Source organism: Pseudophryne corroboree, chromosome 3 (assembly GCF_028390025.1).
Source record: "Pseudophryne corroboree isolate aPseCor3 chromosome 3, aPseCor3.hap2, whole genome shotgun sequence".
NCBI lineage: Eukaryota > Metazoa > Chordata > Amphibia > Anura > Myobatrachidae > Pseudophryne > Pseudophryne corroboree.
The window spans coordinates 547,912,608-547,930,010 of NC_086446.1; the positions used below are offsets into that span (position 1 = coordinate 547,912,608).

At 33.3% G+C, this 17,403-nt stretch overlaps 13 non-coding genes across 13 annotated transcripts; all 13 read left to right on the forward strand.

Annotated features, from left to right (window-relative positions):
- The first annotated feature begins 1,064 nt into the window (after positions 1-1,064).
- On the forward strand, positions 1,065-1,146 carry TRNAL-AAG (transfer RNA leucine (anticodon AAG)). The gene has a single exon. It is a non-coding gene; the product is annotated as a tRNA-Leu (tRNA).
- Positions 1,147-1,408: 262 nt separating this feature from the next.
- TRNAL-UAG (transfer RNA leucine (anticodon UAG)) lies at positions 1,409-1,490 on the forward strand. Its single transcript has one exon. It is a non-coding gene; the product is annotated as a tRNA-Leu (tRNA).
- Positions 1,491-3,501: 2,011 nt separating this feature from the next.
- On the forward strand, positions 3,502-3,583 carry TRNAL-UAG (transfer RNA leucine (anticodon UAG)). Its single transcript has one exon. It is a non-coding gene; the product is annotated as a tRNA-Leu (tRNA).
- A 1,697-nt stretch (positions 3,584-5,280) lies between these two features.
- Positions 5,281-5,362, forward strand: TRNAL-AAG (transfer RNA leucine (anticodon AAG)). The gene has a single exon. It is a non-coding gene; the product is annotated as a tRNA-Leu (tRNA).
- Positions 5,363-5,624: 262 nt separating this feature from the next.
- Positions 5,625-5,706, forward strand: TRNAL-UAG (transfer RNA leucine (anticodon UAG)). Its single transcript has one exon. It is a non-coding gene; the product is annotated as a tRNA-Leu (tRNA).
- Positions 5,707-7,407: 1,701 nt separating this feature from the next.
- On the forward strand, positions 7,408-7,489 carry TRNAL-AAG (transfer RNA leucine (anticodon AAG)). The gene has a single exon. It is a non-coding gene; the product is annotated as a tRNA-Leu (tRNA).
- A 261-nt stretch (positions 7,490-7,750) lies between these two features.
- TRNAL-UAG (transfer RNA leucine (anticodon UAG)) lies at positions 7,751-7,832 on the forward strand. Its single transcript has one exon. It is a non-coding gene; the product is annotated as a tRNA-Leu (tRNA).
- Positions 7,833-9,841: 2,009 nt separating this feature from the next.
- Positions 9,842-9,923, forward strand: TRNAL-UAG (transfer RNA leucine (anticodon UAG)). The gene has a single exon. It is a non-coding gene; the product is annotated as a tRNA-Leu (tRNA).
- A 2,047-nt stretch (positions 9,924-11,970) lies between these two features.
- On the forward strand, positions 11,971-12,052 carry TRNAL-UAG (transfer RNA leucine (anticodon UAG)). The gene has a single exon. It is a non-coding gene; the product is annotated as a tRNA-Leu (tRNA).
- Positions 12,053-13,752: 1,700 nt separating this feature from the next.
- TRNAL-AAG (transfer RNA leucine (anticodon AAG)) lies at positions 13,753-13,834 on the forward strand. Its single transcript has one exon. It is a non-coding gene; the product is annotated as a tRNA-Leu (tRNA).
- Positions 13,835-14,080: 246 nt separating this feature from the next.
- On the forward strand, positions 14,081-14,162 carry TRNAL-AAG (transfer RNA leucine (anticodon AAG)). Its single transcript has one exon. It is a non-coding gene; the product is annotated as a tRNA-Leu (tRNA).
- Positions 14,163-15,118: 956 nt separating this feature from the next.
- Positions 15,119-15,200, forward strand: TRNAL-AAG (transfer RNA leucine (anticodon AAG)). The gene has a single exon. It is a non-coding gene; the product is annotated as a tRNA-Leu (tRNA).
- A 2,042-nt stretch (positions 15,201-17,242) lies between these two features.
- On the forward strand, positions 17,243-17,324 carry TRNAL-AAG (transfer RNA leucine (anticodon AAG)). Its single transcript has one exon. It is a non-coding gene; the product is annotated as a tRNA-Leu (tRNA).
- The last annotated feature ends 79 nt before the right edge of the window (positions 17,325-17,403 follow it).

Below are 17,403 nucleotides of genomic sequence, written 5' to 3' on the forward strand. Positions count from 1 at the left end.
TCAAGGTAGAAATGTGGCTGAGCGTTCTAAGATGCTGCATTAAGGCTCCAGTCTGTTTGGAGGCATGGGTTCAAATTCCACTGCTGTCATAATTATTTTCAAGATAAAACGACTGTCATTGATGTCAAAGTGTTTTTCTCCACTAAACAGCAAGTCAATAATAAAAAATCCTTTCTAATTAATATTGTCTGCTAATTTTGTACCTTTTTTAAATTTTTGTATTTTAAACACTTTTAACATGACACTTCTTTTCAAGTATTGATTTATAACTACACAATTTTTTCTTGTAATCTTAACTATATGATCCAGAACTCTGAGCTTTGAGTCAAAAGTATCCATGGGGTAGCAAGGGCGAGCGGTCTAAGGCACTGGATTTAGGTTCCAGTCTCTCTGGAGGCGTGGGTCCGAATCCCACTGCTTCCATAATGATTTTACTATGAAAATGTCAGTCAGTGATGGCAATGTGTTTTTCTCCACTAATAAGAAAATCGAAATAATAAAGTCCTTTCTCCTCAAAATCTGATCAATATGATCCAGATGCATTAGCTAAAAACCAGCAGTGTCTAAGATGCTGGATTAAGGTTCCAGATTCTTTGGAGGAATTGGTTCAAAACCTACTGCCGCCATAATTATTTTCCCTGAGAAAAAATAAGTAATTGATGTCAAAGTGTTTTTTCTCTACTAAACAGCAAATGAATAAAAAAAAATATACTTTCTCATTGATATTTTATGTCAATTTATGTACTTTTTTAACCTTCCAAAACATTTTGCACATAATTTAAACACTTTTTGCATTACACTTCTTTTTAAATATTGATTTAAAAAATGTTTTTACTGTAACCTGAGCTATATGACCCAGATCTGTGAGCTAAGAGTGTCCATGTGGTACCATGGCCGAGCGGTCTAAGGCCACTAAGTTGCTAAAGTAAAATATTGGAAGGTTGAAAAGCTCATCATCTGTCCTAGATTTAAAACAGTTTATCACAATTTCAAGAGTCTTCTCAAACTTTAAAAATAATTTGTAAAATAATAAACTATGACCTTTGGAGCCAAAATAGATATGTGGTAGCATGGCCGAGCGGTCTAAGGTGCTGGATTAAGGCTCCAGTCTCTTTGGAGGTGTGGGTTCAAATCCTACTGCTGCCATAATTATTTTCAAGAGAAAATGACATTCATTGATGTCAAACTGTTTTACTCTACTAAACAGCAAATCAATAATAAAAAAATCCTTACTCATTAATATTGACTACTAATTTTGTACCTTTTTTATGCTTCCTTAACTTTTTGTATTTAAATACTTGTAACATGACACTTCTTTTCAAGTATTGATTTAAAACAACACATTTTTTTCCTGTAATCTCAACTGTATGATCCAGAACTGTGAGCTTTCAGTCAGACAGATCCATGTGGGAGCATGGCCGAGCGGTCTAAGGCTCTGGATTTAGGCTCCAGTCTCTCTGGAGGAGTGGGTTCAAATCCTACTGCTGCCATAATGATTTTACTATGAAAACATCAGTCAGTGATGACAAAATGTTTTTCTCCACTAATAAGATAAACAATAATAATAAAGACTTTTCTCCTCAATAGCTGATTGATATGATCCAGATGCATGAGCTAAAAATCAGCAGTGTCTAAGGCGCTGTATTAAGGTTCCAGTTTCTTTGGAGGCTTTGGATCAAAACCTACTGCCGCCATAATTATTTTTCCTAAGAAAAAAATAAGTCATTGATGTCAAAGTGTTTTTCTTTACTAAACAGCAAATGAATAATAAAAAATCCTTTCTCATTAATATTTTATGTCAATTTATGTACTTTTTTAACCTTCCAAAACATTTTGTACATAACTTAAACACTTTTGGTATGACACTTCTTTTTAAGTATTTATTTAAAAAAAAAAAATGTTTGTACTGTAATCTGAGCTATATGGCCCAGATCTGTGAGCTAAGAGTGTTCATTTGGTACCATGGCCGAGCGGTCTAAGGCAACTAAGCTGCTAAAATAAAATATTGGTAGGTTAAAAAGTTCATCATCTGCCCTAGATTTTAAAACAGTTAATCATAATTTCAAGAGTCTTCTCAAAATGTAAAAATAATATGTAAAATTATAAACTATGAGCTATGGAGCCAAGGTAGAAATGTGGCTGAGCGGTCAAAGATGCTGCATTAAGGCTCCAGTCTGTTTGGAGGCATGGGTTCAAATTCCACTGCTGTCATAATTATTTTCAAGATAAAACGACTGTCATTGATGTCAAAGTGTTTTTCTCCACTAAACAGCAAGTCAATAATAAAAAATCCTTTCTAATTAATATTGTCTGCTAATTTTGTACCTTTTTTAAATTTTTGTATTTTAAATACTTTTAACATGACACTTCTTTTCAAGTATTTATTTATAACTACACAATTTTTTCTTGTAATCTTAACTATATGATCCAGAACTCTTAGCTTTGAGTCAAAAGTATCCATGGAGTAGCAAGGGCGAGCGGTCTAAGGCACTGGATTTAGGTTCCAGTCTCTCTGGAGGCGTGGGTCCGAATCCCACTGCTTCCATAATGATTTTACTATGAAAATGTCAGTCAGTGATGGCAATGTGTTTTTCTCCACTAATAAGAAAATCAATAATAATAAAGTCCTTTCTCCTCAACATCTGATCAATATGATCCAGATGCATTAGCTAAAGATCAGCAGTGTCTAAGGTGCTGGAATAAGGTTCCAGATTCTTTGGAGGAATTGGTTCAAAACCTACTGCCGCCATAATTATTTTCCCTGAGAAAAAATAAGTAATTGATGTCAAAGTATTTTTTCTCTACTAAACAGCAAATGAATAAAAAAAAATATACTTTCTCATTGATATTTTATGTCAATTTATGTACTTTTTTAACCTTCCAAAACATTTTGCACATAATTTAAACACTTTTTGCATTACACTTCTTTTTAAATATTGATTTAAAAAATGTTTTTACTGTAACCTGAGCTATATGACCCAGATCTGTGAGCTAAGAGTGTCCATGTGGTACCATGGCCGAGCGGTCTAAGGCCACTAAGTTGCTAAAGTAAAATATTGGAAGGTTGAAAAGTTCATCATCTGTCCTAGATTTTAAAACAGTTTATCACAATTTCAAGAGTCTTCTCAAACTTTAAAAATAATATGTAAAATAATAAACTATGACCTTTGTAGCCAAAATAGATATGTGGATAAGGCTCCAGTCTCTTTGGAGGCGTGGGTTCAAATCCCACTGCTGCCATAATTATTTTCAAGAGAAAATGACATTCATTGATGTCAAACTGTTTTACTCTACTAAACAGCAAATCAATAATAAAAAATCCTTACTCATTAATATTGACTACTAATTTTGTACCTTTTTATGCTTCCTTAACTTTTTGTATTTTAAATACTTGTAACATGACACTTCTTTTCAAGTATTGATTTAAAACAACACATTTTTTTCCTGTAATCTCAACTGTATGATCCAGAACTGTGAGCTTTCAGTCAGACAGATCCATGTGGGAGCATGGCCGAGCGGTCTAAGGCTCTGGATTTAGGCTCCAGTCTCTCTGGAGGCGTGGGTTCAAATCCCACTGCTGCCATAATGATTTTACTATGAAAACATCAGTCAGTGATGACAAAATGTTTTTCTCCACTAATAAGAAAAACAATAATAATAAAGACTTTTCTCCTCATTAGCTGATTGATATGATCCAGATGCATGAGCTAAAAATCAGCAGTGTCTAAGATGCTTGATTAAGGTTCCAGTTTCTTTGGAGGCTTTGGATCAAAACCTACTGCTGCCATAATTATTTTTCCTAAGAAAAAATAAGTCATTGATGTCAAAGTGTTTTTCTTTACTAAACAGCAAATGAATAATAAAAAATCCTTTCTCATTAATATTTTATGTCAATTTTATGTAATTTTTTAACCTTCCAAAACATTTTGTACATAACTTAAACACTATTGGTATGACACTTCTTTTTAAGTATTTATTTAAAACAAAAAAAAATGTTTGTACTGTAAACTGAGCTATATGGCCCAGATCTGTGAGCTAAGAGTGTTCATTTGGTACCATGGCCGAGCGGTCTAAGGCAACTAAGCTGCTAAAATAAAATATTGGTAGGTTAAAAAGTTCATCATCTGCCCTAGATTTTAAAACAGTTTATCATAATTTCAAGAGTCTTCTCAAAATGTAAAAACAATATGTAAAATTATAAACTATGAGCTATGGAGTCAAGGTAGAAATGTGGCTGAGCGTTCTAAGATGCTGCATTAAGGCTCCAGTCTGTTTGGAGGCATGGGTTCAAATTCCACTGCTGTCATAATTATTTTCAAGATAAAACGACTGTCATTGATGTCAAAGTGTTTTTCTCCACTAAACAGCAAGTCAATAATAAAAAATCCTTTCTAATTAATATTGTCTGCTAATTTTGTACCTTTTTTAAATTTTTGTATTTTAAACACTTTTAACATGACACTTCTTTTCAAGTATTGATTTATAACTACACAATTTTTTCTTGTAATCTTAACTATATGATCCAGAACTCTGAGCTTTGAGTCAAAAGTATCCATGGGGTAGCAAGGGCGAGCGGTCTAAGGCACTGGATTTAGGTTCCAGTCTCTCTGGAGGCGTGGGTCCGAATCCCACTGCTTCCATAATGATTTTACTATGAAAATGTCAGTCAGTGATGGCAATGTGTTTTTCTTCACTAATAAGAAAATCGAAATAATAAAGTCCTTTCTCCTCAAAATCTGATCAATATGATCCAGATGCATTAGCTAAAAACCAGCAGTGTCTAAGATGCTGGATTAAGGTTCCAGATTCTTTGGAGGAATTGGTTCAAAACCTACTGCCGCCATAATTATTTTCCCTGAGAAAAAATAAGTAATTGATGTCAAAGTGTTTTTTCTCTACTAAACAGCAATTGAATAAAAAAAATATACTTTCTCATTGATATTTTATGTCAATTTATGTACTTTTTTAACCTTCCAAAACATTTTGCACATAATTTAAACACTTTTTGCATTACACTTCTTTTTAAATATTGATTTAAAAAATGTTTTTACTGTAACCTGAGCTATATGACCCAGATCTGTGAGCTAAGAGTGTCCATGTGGTACCATGGCCGAGCGGTCTAAGGCCACTAAGTTGCTAAAGTAAAATATTGGAAGGTTGAAAAGTTCATCATCTGTCCTAGATTTAAAACAGTTTATCACAATTTCAAGAGTCTTCTCAAACTTTAAAAATAATTTGTAAAATAATAAACTATGACCTTTGGAGCCAAAATAGACATGTGGTAGCATGGCCGAGCGGTCTAAGGTGCTGGATTAAGGCTCCAGTCTCTTTGGAGGTGTGGGTTCAAATCCCACTGCTGCCATAATTATTTTCAAGAGAAAATGACATTCATTGATGTCAAACTGTTTTACTCTACTAAACAGCAAATCAATAATAAAAAATCCTTACTCATTAATATTGACTACTAATTTTGTACCTTTTTTATGCTTCCTTAACTTTTTGTATTTTAAATACTTGTAACATGACACTTCTTTTCAAGTATTGATTTAAAACAACACATTTTTTTCCTGTAATCTCAACTGTATGATCCAGAACTGTGAGCTTTCAGTCAGACAGATCCATGTGGGAGCATGGCCGAGCGGTCTAAGGCTCTGGATTTAGGCTCCAGTCTCTCTGGAGGAGTGAGTTCAAATCCCACTGCTGCCATAATGATTTTACTATGAAAACATCAGTCAGTGATGACAAAATGTTTTTCTCCACTAATAAGAAAAACAATAATAATAAAGACTTTTCTCCTCATTAGCTGATTGATATGATCCAGATGCATGAGCTAAAAATCAGCAGTGTCTAAGACGCTTGATTAAGGTTCCAGTTTCTTTGGAGGCTTTGGATCAAAACCTACTGCCGCCATAATTATTTTTCCTAAGAAAAAATAAGTCATTGATGTCAAAGTGTTTTTCTTTACTAAACAGCAAATGAATAATAAAAAAATCCTTTCTCATTAATATTTTATGTCAATTTTATGTACTTTTTTAACCTTCCAAAACATTTTGTACATAACTTAAACAGTATTGGTATGACACTTCTTTTTAAGTATTTATTTAAAACAAAAAAAAATGTTTGTACTGTAAACTGAGCTATATGGCCCAGATCTGTGAGCTAAGAGTGTTCATTTGGTACCATGGCCGAGCGGTCTAAGGCCACTAAGCTGCTAAAATAAAATATTGGTAGGTTAAAAAGTTCATCATCTGCCCTAGATTTTAAAACAGTTTATCATAATTTCAAGAGTCTTCTCAAAATGTAAAAATAATATGTAAAATTATAAACTATGAGCTATGGAGTCAAGGTAGAAATGTGGCTGAGCGGTCTAAGATGCTGCATTAAGGCTCCAGTCTGTTTGGAGGCATGGGTTCAAATTCCACTGCTGTCATAATTATTTTCAAGATAAAACGACTGTCATTGATGTCAAAGTGTTTTTCTCCACTAAACAGCAAGTCAATAATAAAAAATCCTTTCTAATTAATATTGTCTGCTAATTTTGTACCTTTTTTAAATTTTTGTATTTTAAACACTTTTAACATGACACTTCTTTTCAAGTATTGATTTATAACTACACAATTTTTTATTGTAATCTTAACTATATGATCCAGAACTCTGAGCTTTGAGTCAAAAGTATCCATGGCATAGCAAGGGCGAGCGGTCTAAGGCACTGGATTTAGGTTCCAGTTTCTCTGGAGGCGTGGGTCCGAATCCCACTGCTTCCATAATGATTTTACTATGAAAATGTCAGTCAGTGATGGCAATGTGTTTTTCTCCACTAATAAGAAAATCAATAATAATAAAGTCCTTTCTCCTCAAAATCTGATCAATATGATCCAGATGCATTAGCTAAAAACCAGCAGTGTCTAAGATGCTGGATTAAGGTTCCAGATTCTTTGGAGGAATTTGTTCAAAACCTACTGCCGCCATAATTATTTTCCCTGAGAAAAAATAAGTAATTGATGTCAAAGTGTTTTTTCTCTACTAAACAGCAAATCAATAATAAAAATATCCTTTCTCATTGATATTTTATGTCAATTTATGTACTTTTTTAACCTTCCAAAACGTTTTGTACATAATTTAAACACTTTTTGCATTACACTTCTTTTTAAATATTGATTTAAAAAAATGTTTTTACTGTAACCTGAGCTATATGACCCAGATCTGTGAGCTAAGAGTGTCCATGTGGTACCATGGCCGAGCGGTCTAAGGCCACTAAGTTGCTAAAGTAAAATATTGGAAGGTTGAAAAGTTCATCATCTGTCCTAGATTTTAAAACAGTTTATCACAATTTCAAGAGTCTTCTCAAACTTTAAAAATAATATGTAAAATAATAAACTATGACCTTTCGAGCCAAAATAGATATGTGGTAGCATGGCCGAGTGGTCTAAGGCGCTGGATTAAGGCTCCAGTCTCTTTGGAGGCGTGGGTTCAAATCCCACTGCTGCCATAATTATATTCAAGAGAAAATGACATTCATTGATGTCAAACTGTTTTACTCTACTAAACAGCAAATCAATAATAAAAAATCCTTACTCATTAATATTGACTACTAATTTTGTACCTTTTTTATGCTTCCTTAACTTTTTGTATTTAAATACTTGTAACATGACACTTCTTTTCAAGTATTGATTTAAAACAACACATTTTTTTCCTGTAATCTCAACTGTATGATCCAGAACTGTGAGCTTTCAGTCAGACAGATCCATGTGGGAGCATGGCCGAGCGGTCTAAGGCTCTGGATTTAGGCTCCAGTCTCTCTGGAGGAGTGGGTTCAAATCCTACTGCTGCCATAATGATTTTACTATGAAAACATCAGTCAGTGATGACAAAATGTTTTTCTCCACTAATAAGATAAACAATAATAATAAAGACTTTTCTCCTCAATAGCTGATTGATATGATCCAGATGCATGAGCTAAAAATCAGCAGTGTCTAAGGCGCTGTATTAAGGTTCCAGTTTCTTTGGAGGCTTTGGATCAAAACCTACTGCCGCCATAATTATTTTTCCTAAGAAAAAAATAAGTCATTGATGTCAAAGTGTTTTTCTTTACTAAACAGCAAATGAATAATAAAAAATCCTTTCTCATTAATATTTTATGTCAATTTATGTACTTTTTTAACCTTCCAAAACATTTTGTACATAACTTAAACACTTTTGGTATGACACTTCTTTTTATGTATTTATTTAAAAAAAAAATGTTTGTACTGTAATCTGAGCTATATGGCCCAGATCTGTGAGCTAAGAGTGTTCATTTGGTACCATGGCCGAGCGGTCTAAGGCAACTAAGCTGCTAAAATAAAATATTGGTAGGTTAAAAAGTTCATCATCTGCCCTAGATTTTAAAACAGTTAATCATAATTTCAAGAGTCTTCTCAAAATGTAAAAATAATATGTAAAATTATAAACTATGAGCTATGGAGTCAAGGTAGAAATGTGGCTGAGCGGTCAAAGATGCTGCATTAAGGCTCCAGTCTGTTTGGAGGCATGGGTTCAAATTCCACTGCTGTCATAATTATTTTCAAGATAAAACGACTGTCATTGATGTCAAAGTGTTTTTCTCCACTAAACAGCAAGTCAATAATAAAAAATCCTTTCTAATTAATATTGTCTGCTAATTTTGTACCTTTTTTAAATTTTTGTATTTTAAATACTTTTAACATGACACTTCTTTTCAAGTATTTATTTATAACTACACAATTTTTTCTTGTAATCTTAACTATATGATCCAGAACTCTTAGCTTTGAGTCAAAAGTATCCATGGAGTAGCAAGGGCGAGCGGTCTAAGGCACTGGATTTAGGTTCCAGTCTCTCTGGAGGCGTGGGTCCGAATCCCACTGCTTCCATAATGATTTTACTATGAAAATGTCAGTCAGTGATGGCAATGTGTTTTTCTCCACTAATAAGAAAATCAATAATAATAAAGTCCTTTCTCCTCAACATCTGATCAATATGATCCAGATGCATTAGCTAAAGATCAGCAGTGTCTAAGGTGCTGGAATAAGGTTCCAGATTCTTTGGAGGAATTGGTTTAAAACCTACTGCCGCCATAATTATTTTCCCTGAGAAAAAATAAGTAATTGATGTCAAAGTATTTTTTCTCTACTAAACAGCAAATGAATAAAAAAAAATATACTTTCTCATTGATATTTTATGTCAATTTATGTACTTTTTTAACCTTCCAAAACATTTTGCACATAATTTAAACACTTTTTGCATTACACTTCTTTTTAAATATTGATTTAAAAAATGTTTTTACTGTAACCTGAGCTATATGACCCAGATCTGTGAGCTAAGAGTGTCCATGTGGTACCATGGCCGAGCGGTCTAAGGCCACTAAGTTGCTAAAGTAAAATATTGGAAGGTTGAAAAGTTCATCATCTGTCCTAGATTTTAAAACAGTTTATCACAATTTCAAGAGTCTTCTCAAACTTTAAAAATAATATGTAAAATAATAAACTATGACCTTTGTAGCCAAAATAGATATGTGGATAAGGCTCCAGTCTCTTTGGAGGCGTGGGTTCAAATCCCACTGCTGCCATAATTATTTTCAAGAGAAAATGACATTCATTGATGTCAAACTGTTTTACTCTACTAAACAGCAAATCAATAATAAAAAATCCTTACTCATTAATATTGACTACTAATTTTGTACCTTTTTATGCTTCCTTAACTTTTTGTATTTTAAATACTTGTAACATGACACTTCTTTTCAAGTATTGATTTAAAACAACACATTTTTTTCCTGTAATCTCAACTGTATGATCCAGAACTGTGAGCTTTCAGTCAGACAGATCCATGTGGGAGCATGGCCGAGTGGTCTAAGGCTCTGGATTTAGGCTCCAGTCTCTCTGGAGGAGTGAGTTCAAATCCCACTGCTGCCATAATGATTTTACTATGAAAACATCAGTCAGTGATGACAAAATGTTTTTCTCCACTAATAAGATAAACAATAATAATAAAGACTTTTCTCCTCAATAGCTGATTGATATGATTCAGATGCATGAGCTAAAAATCAGCAGTGTCTAAGGCGCTGTATTTCGGTTCCAGTTTCTTTGGAGGCTTTTGATCAAAACCTACTGCCGCCATAATTATTTTTCCTAAGAAAAAAATAAGTCATTGATGTCAAAGTGTTTTTCTTTACTAAACAGCAAATGAATAATAAAAAATCCTTTCTCATTAATATTTTATGTCAATTTATGTACTTTTTTAACCTTCCAAAACATTTTGTACATAACTTAAACACTATTGGTATGACACTTCTTTTTAAGTATTTATTTAAAACAAAAAAAAAATGTTTGTACTGTAAACTGAGCTATATGGCCCAGATCTGTGAGCTAAGAGTGTTCATTTGGTACCATGGCCGAGCGGTCTAAGGCCACTAAGCTGCTAAAATAAAATATTGGTAGGTTAAAAAGTTCATCATCTGCCCTAGATTTTAAAACAGTTTATCATAATTTCAAGAGTCTTCTCAAAATGTAAAAATAATATGTAAAATTATAAACTATGAGCTATGGAGTCAAGGTAGAAATGTGGCTGAGCGGTCATTGATGCTGCATTAAGGCTCCAGTCTGTTTGGAGGCATGGGTTCAAATTCCACTGCTGTCATAATTATTTTCAAGATAAAACGACTGTCATTGATGTCAAAGTGTTTTTCTCCACTAAACAGCAAGTCAATAATAAAAAATCCTTTCTAATTAATATTGTCTGCTAATTTTGTACCTTTTTTAAATTTTTGTATTTTAAACACTTTTAACATGACACTTCTTTTCAAGTATTGATTTATAACTACACAATTTTTTCTTGTAATCTTAACTATATGATCCAGAACTCTGAGCTTTGAGTCAAAAGTATCCATGGGGTAGCAAGGGCGAGCGGTCTAAGGCACTGGATTTAGGTTCCAATCTCTCTTGGGGGTGTGGGTCCGAATCCCACTGCTTCCATAAATTATTTTACTATGAAAATGTCAGTCAGTGATGGCAATGTGTTTTTCTCCACTAATAAGAAAATCAATAATAATAAAGTCCTTTCTCCTCAACATCTGATCAATATGATCCAGATGCATTAGCTAAAAATCAGCAGTGTCTAAGGTGCTGGATTAAGGTACCAGATTCTTTGGAGGAATTGGTTCAAAACCTACTGCCGCCATAATTATTTTCCCTGAGAAAAAATAAGTAATTGATGTCAAAGTGTTTTTTCTCTACTAAACAGCAAATCAATAATAAAAATATCCTTTCTCATTGATATTTTATGTCAATTTATGTACTTTTTTAACCTTCCAAAACGTTTTGTACATAATTTAAACACTTTTTGCATTACACTTCTTTTTAAATATTGATTTAAAAAAATGTTTTTACTGTAACCTGAGCTATATGACCCAGATCTGTGAGCTAAGAGTGTCCATGTGGTACCATGGCCGAGCGGTCTAAGGCCACTAAGTTGCTAAAGTAAAATATTGGATGGTTGAAAAGTTCATCATCTGTCCTAGATTTTAAAACAGTTTATCACAATTTCAAGAGTCTTCTCAAACTTTAAAAATAATATGTAAAATAATAAACTATGACCTTTGGAGCTAAAATAGTTATGTGGTAGCATGGCCGAGCGTTCTAAGGCGCTGGATTAAGGCCCCAGTCTATTTGGAGGCGTGGTTTCAAATCCCACTGCTGCCATAATTATTTTCAAGAGAAAATGACATTCATTGATGTCAAACTGTTTTACTCTACTAAACAGCAAATCAATAATAAAAAATCCTTACTCATTAATATTGACTACTAATTTTATACCTTTTTTATGCTTCCTTAACTTTTTGTATTTTAAATACTTGTAACATGACACTTCTTTTCAAGTATTGATTTAAAACAACACATTTTTTTCCTGTAATCTCAACTGTATGATCCAGAACTGTAAGCTTTCAGTCAGACAGCTCCATGTGGTAGCATGGCCGAGCGGTCTAAGGCGCTGGATTTAGGCTCCAGTCTCTCTGGAGGCGTGGGTTCAAATCCCACTACTGCCATAATGATTTTACTATGAAAACATCAGTCAGTGATGACAAAATGTTTTTCTCCACTAATAAGATAAACAATAATAATAAAGACTTTTCTCCTCAATATCTGATTGATATGATCCAGATGCATGAGCTAAAAATCAGCAGTGTCTAAGGCGCTGTATTAAGGTTCCAGTTTCTTTGGAGGCTTTGGATCAAAACCTACTGCCGCCATAATTATTTTTCCTAAGAAAAAATAAGTCATTGATGTCAAAGTGTTTTTCTTTACTAAACAGCAAATGAATAATAAAAAATCCTTTCTCATTAATATTTTATGTCAATTTATGTACTTTTTTAACCTTCCAAAACATTTTGTACATAACTTAAACACTATTGGTATGACACTTCTTTTTAAGTATTTATTTAAAACAAAAAAAAAATGTTTGTACTGTAAACTGAGCTATATGGCCCAGATCTGTGAGCTAAGAGTGTTCATTTGGTACCATGGCCGAGCGGTCTAAGGCCACTAAGCTGCTAAAATAAAATATTGGTAGGTTAAAAAGTTCATCATCTGCCCTAGATTTTAAAACAGTTTATCATAATTTCAAGAGTCTTCTCAAAATGCAAAAATATTATGTAAAATTATAAACTATGAGATATGGAGTCAAGGTAGAAATGTGCCTGAGCGGTCTAAGATGCTGCATTAAGGTTCCAGTCTGTTTGGAGGCATGGGTTCAAATTCCACTGCTGTCATAATTATTTTCAAGATAAAACGACTGTCATTGATGTCAAAGTGTTTTTCTCCACTAAACAGCAAGTCAATAATAAAAAATCCTTTCTAATTAATATTGTCTGCTAATTTTGTACCTTTTTTAAATTTTTGTATTTTAAACACTTTTAACATGACACTTCTTTTTAAGTATTGATTTATAACTACACAATTTTTTCTTGTAATCTTAACTATATGATCCAGAACTCTGAGCTTTGAGTCAAAAGTATCCATGGGGTAGCAAGGGCGAGCGGTCTAAGGCACTGGATTTAGGTTCCAGTCTCTCTGGAGGCGTGGGTCCGAATCCCACTGCTTACTTAATGATTTTACTATGAAAATGTCAGTCAGTGATGGCAATGTGTTTTTCTCCACTAATAAGAAAATCAATAATAATAAAGTCCTATTTCCTCAACATCTGATCAATATGATCCAGATGCATTAGCTAAAAATCAGCAGTGTCTAAGGTGCTGGATTAAGGTTCCAGATTCTTTGTAGACATTGGTTCAAAACCTACTGCCGCCATAATTATTTTCCCTGAGAAAAAATAAGTAATTGATGTCAAAGTGTTTTTTCTCTACTAAACAGCAAATCAATAATAAAAATATCCTTTCTCATTGATATTTTATGTCAATTTATGTACTTTTTGAACCTTCCAAAACATTTTGTACATAATTTAAACACTTTTTGCATTACACTTTTTTTTTAATATTGATTTAAAAAAATGTTTTTACTGTAACCTGAGCTATATGACCCAGATCTGTGAGCTAAGAGTGTCCATGTGGTACCATGGCCGAGCGGTCTAAGGCCACTAAGTTGCTAAAGTAAAATATTGGAAGGTTGAAAAGTTCATCATCTGTCCTAGATTTTAAAACAGTTTATCACAATTTCAAGAGTCTTCTCAAACTTTAAAAATAATATGTAAAATAATAAACTATGACCTTTGGAGCCAAAATAGATATGTAGTAGCATGGCAGAGCGGTCTAAGGCGCTGGATTAAGGCTCCAGTCTCTTTGTAGGCGTGGGTTCAAATCCCACTGCTGCCATAATTATTTTCAAGAGAAAATGACATTAATTGATGATGTTTTACTCTACTAAACAGCAAATCAATAATAAAAAATCCTTACTCATTAATATTGACTACCTTTTTTATGCTTCCTTAACTTTTTGTATTTTAAATACTTGTAACATGACACTTCTTTTCAAGTATTGATTTAAAACAACACATTTTTTTCCTGTAATCTCAACTGTATGATCCAGAACTGTGAGCTTTCAGTCAGACAGGTCCATGTGGTAGCATGGCCGAGCGGTCTAAGGCGCTGGATTAAGGCTCCAGTCTCTCTGGAGGCGTGGGTTCAAATCCCACTGCTGCCATAATGATTTTACTATGAAAACATCAGTCAGTGATGACAAAATGTTTTTCTCCACTAATAAGAAAAACAATAATAATAAAGACTTTTCTCCTCAATACCTGATTGATATGATCCAGATGCATGAGCTAAAAATCAGCAGTGTCTAAGGCGCTGGATTAAGGTTCCAGTTTCTTTGGAGGCTTTGGATCAAAACCTACTGCCGCCATAATTATTTTTCCTAAGAAAAAATAAGTCATTGATGTCAAAGTGTTTTTCTTAACTAAACAGCAAATCAATAATAAAAAAATCCTTTCTCATTAATATTTTATGTCAATTTATGTACTTTTTTAACCTTCCAAAACATTTTGTACATAACTTAAACACTTTTGGTATGACACTTCTTTTTAAGTATTTATTTAAAAAAAAAAAACGTTTATACTGTAATCTGAGCTATATGGCCCAGATCTGTGAGCTAAGAGTGTTCATTTGGTACCATGGCCGAGCGGTCTAAGGCCACTAAGCTGCTAAAATAAAATATTGGTAGGTTAAAAAGTTCATCATCTGCCCTAGATTTTAAAACAGTTTATCATAATTTCAAGAGTCTTCTCAAAATGTAAAAATAATATGTAAAATTATAAACTATGAGCTATGGTGTCAAGGTAGAAAGTTGGCTGAGCGGTCTAAGATGCTGCATTAAGGCTCCAGTCTGTTTGGAGGCATGGGTTCAAAAGTCAAAAAATGTTTTTACTGTAACCTGAGCTATATGACCAAGATCTGTGAGCTAAGAGTGTCCATGTGGTACCATGGCCGAGCGGTCTAAGGCCACAAAGTTGCTAAAGTAAAATATTGGAAGGTTGAAAAGTTCATCATCTGTCCTAGATTTTAAAACAGTTTATCACAATTTCAAGAGTCTTCTCAAACTTTAAAAATAATATGTAAAATAATAAACTATGACCTTTTGAGCCAAAATAGATATGTGGTAGCATGGACGAGCGGTCTAAGGCGCTGGATTAAGGCTCCAGTCTCTTTGGAGGTGTGGGTTCAAATCCCACTGCTGCCATAATTATTTTCAAGAGAAAATGACATTCATTGATGTCAAACTGTTTTACTCTACTAAACAGCAAATCAATAATAAAAAATCCTTACTCATTAATATTGACTACTAATTTTGTACCTTTTTTATGCTTCCTTAACTTTTTGTATTTTAAATACTTGTAACATGACACTTCTTTTCAAGTATTGATTTAAAACAACACATTTTTTTCCTGTAATCTCAACTGTATGATCCAGAACTGTGAGCTTTCAGTCAGACAGGTTCATGTTGTAGCATGGCCGAGCGGTCTAGGGCGTTGGATTTAGGCTCCAGTCTCTCTGGAGGCGTGGGTTCAAATCACACTACTGACATAATGATTTTACTATGAAAACATCAGTCAGTGATGACAAAATGTTTTTCTCCACTAATAAGATAAACAATAATAATAAAGACTTTTCTCCTCAATAGCTGATTGATATGATCCAGATGCATGAGCTAAAAATCAGCCGTGTCTAAGGCGCTGTATTAAGGTTCCAGTTTCTTTGGAGGCTTTGGATCAAAACCTACTGCTGCCATAATTATTTTTCCTAAGAAAAAATAAGTCATTGATGTCAAAGTGTTTTTCTTTACTAAACAGCAAATGAATAATAAAAAATCCTTTCTCATTAATATTTTATGTCAATTTATGTACTTTTTTAACCTTCCAAAACATTTTGTACATAACTTAAACACTATTGGCATGACACTTCTTTTTAAGTATTTATTTAAAACAAAAAAAAATGTTTGTACTGTAAACTGAGCTATATGGCCCAGATCTGTGAGCTAAGAGTGTTCATTTGGTACCATGGCCGAGCGGTCTGAGGCCACTAAGCTGCTAAAATAAAATATTGGTAGGTTAAAAAGTTCATCATCTGCCCTAGATTTTAAAACAGTTATCATAAATTCAAGAGTCTTCTCAAAATGTAAAAATAATATGTAAAATTATAAACTATGAGCTATGGAGTCAAGGTAGAAATGTGGCTGAGCGGTCTAAGATGCTGCATTAAGGCTCCAGTCTGTTTGGAGGCATGGGTTCAAATTCCACTGCTGTCATAATTATTTTCAAGATAAAACGACTGTCATTGATGTCAAAGTGTTTTTCTCCACTAAACAGCAAATCAATAATAAAAAATCTTTTCTAATTAATATTGTCTGCTAATTTTGTACCTTTTTAAAATTTTTGTATTTTAAACACTTTTAACATGACACTTCTTTTCAAGTATTGATTTATAACTACACAATTTTTTCTTGTAATCTTAACTATATGATCCAGAACTCTGAGCTTTGAGTCAAAAGTATCCATGGGGTAGCAAGGGCGAGCGGTCTAAGGCACTGGATTTAGGTTCCAGTCTCTCTGGAGGCGTGGGTCCGAATCCCACTGCTTCCATAATGATTTTACTATGAAAATGTCAGTCAGTGATGGCAATGTGTTTTTCTCCACTAATAAGAAAATCAATAATAATAAAGTCCTTTCTCCTCAACATCTGATCAATATGATCCAGATGCATTAGCTAAAAATCAGCAGTGTCTAAGATGCTGGATTAAGGTTCCAGATTCTTGGGAGGAATTGGTTCAAAACCTACTGCCGCCATAATTATTTTCCCTGAGAAAAAATAAGTAATTGATATCAAAGTGTTTTTTCTCTACTAAACAGCAAATGAATAATAAAAATATCCTTTCTCATTGATATTTTATGTCAATTTATGTACTTTTTTAACCTTTTAAAACGTTTTGTACATAATTTAAACACTTTTTGCATTACACTTCTTTTTAAATATTGATTTAAAAAAATGTTTTTACTGTAACCTGAGCTATATGACCCAGATCTGTGAGCTAAGAGTGTCCATGTGGTACCATGGCCGAGCGGTCTAAGGCCACTAAGTTGCTAAAGTAAAATATTGGAAGGTTGAAAAGTTTATCATCTGTCCTAGATTTTAAAACAGTTTATCACAATTTCAAGAGTCTTCTCAAACTTTAAAAATAATATGTAAAATAATAAACTATGACCTTTGGAGCCAAAATAGATATGTGGTAGCATGGCCGAGCAGTCTAAGGTGCTGGATTAAGGCTCCAGTCTCTTTGGAGGCGTGGGTTCAAATCCCACTGCTGCCATAATTATATTCAAGAGAAAATGACATTCATTGATGTCAAACTGTTTTACTCTACTAAACAGCAAATCAATAATAAAAAA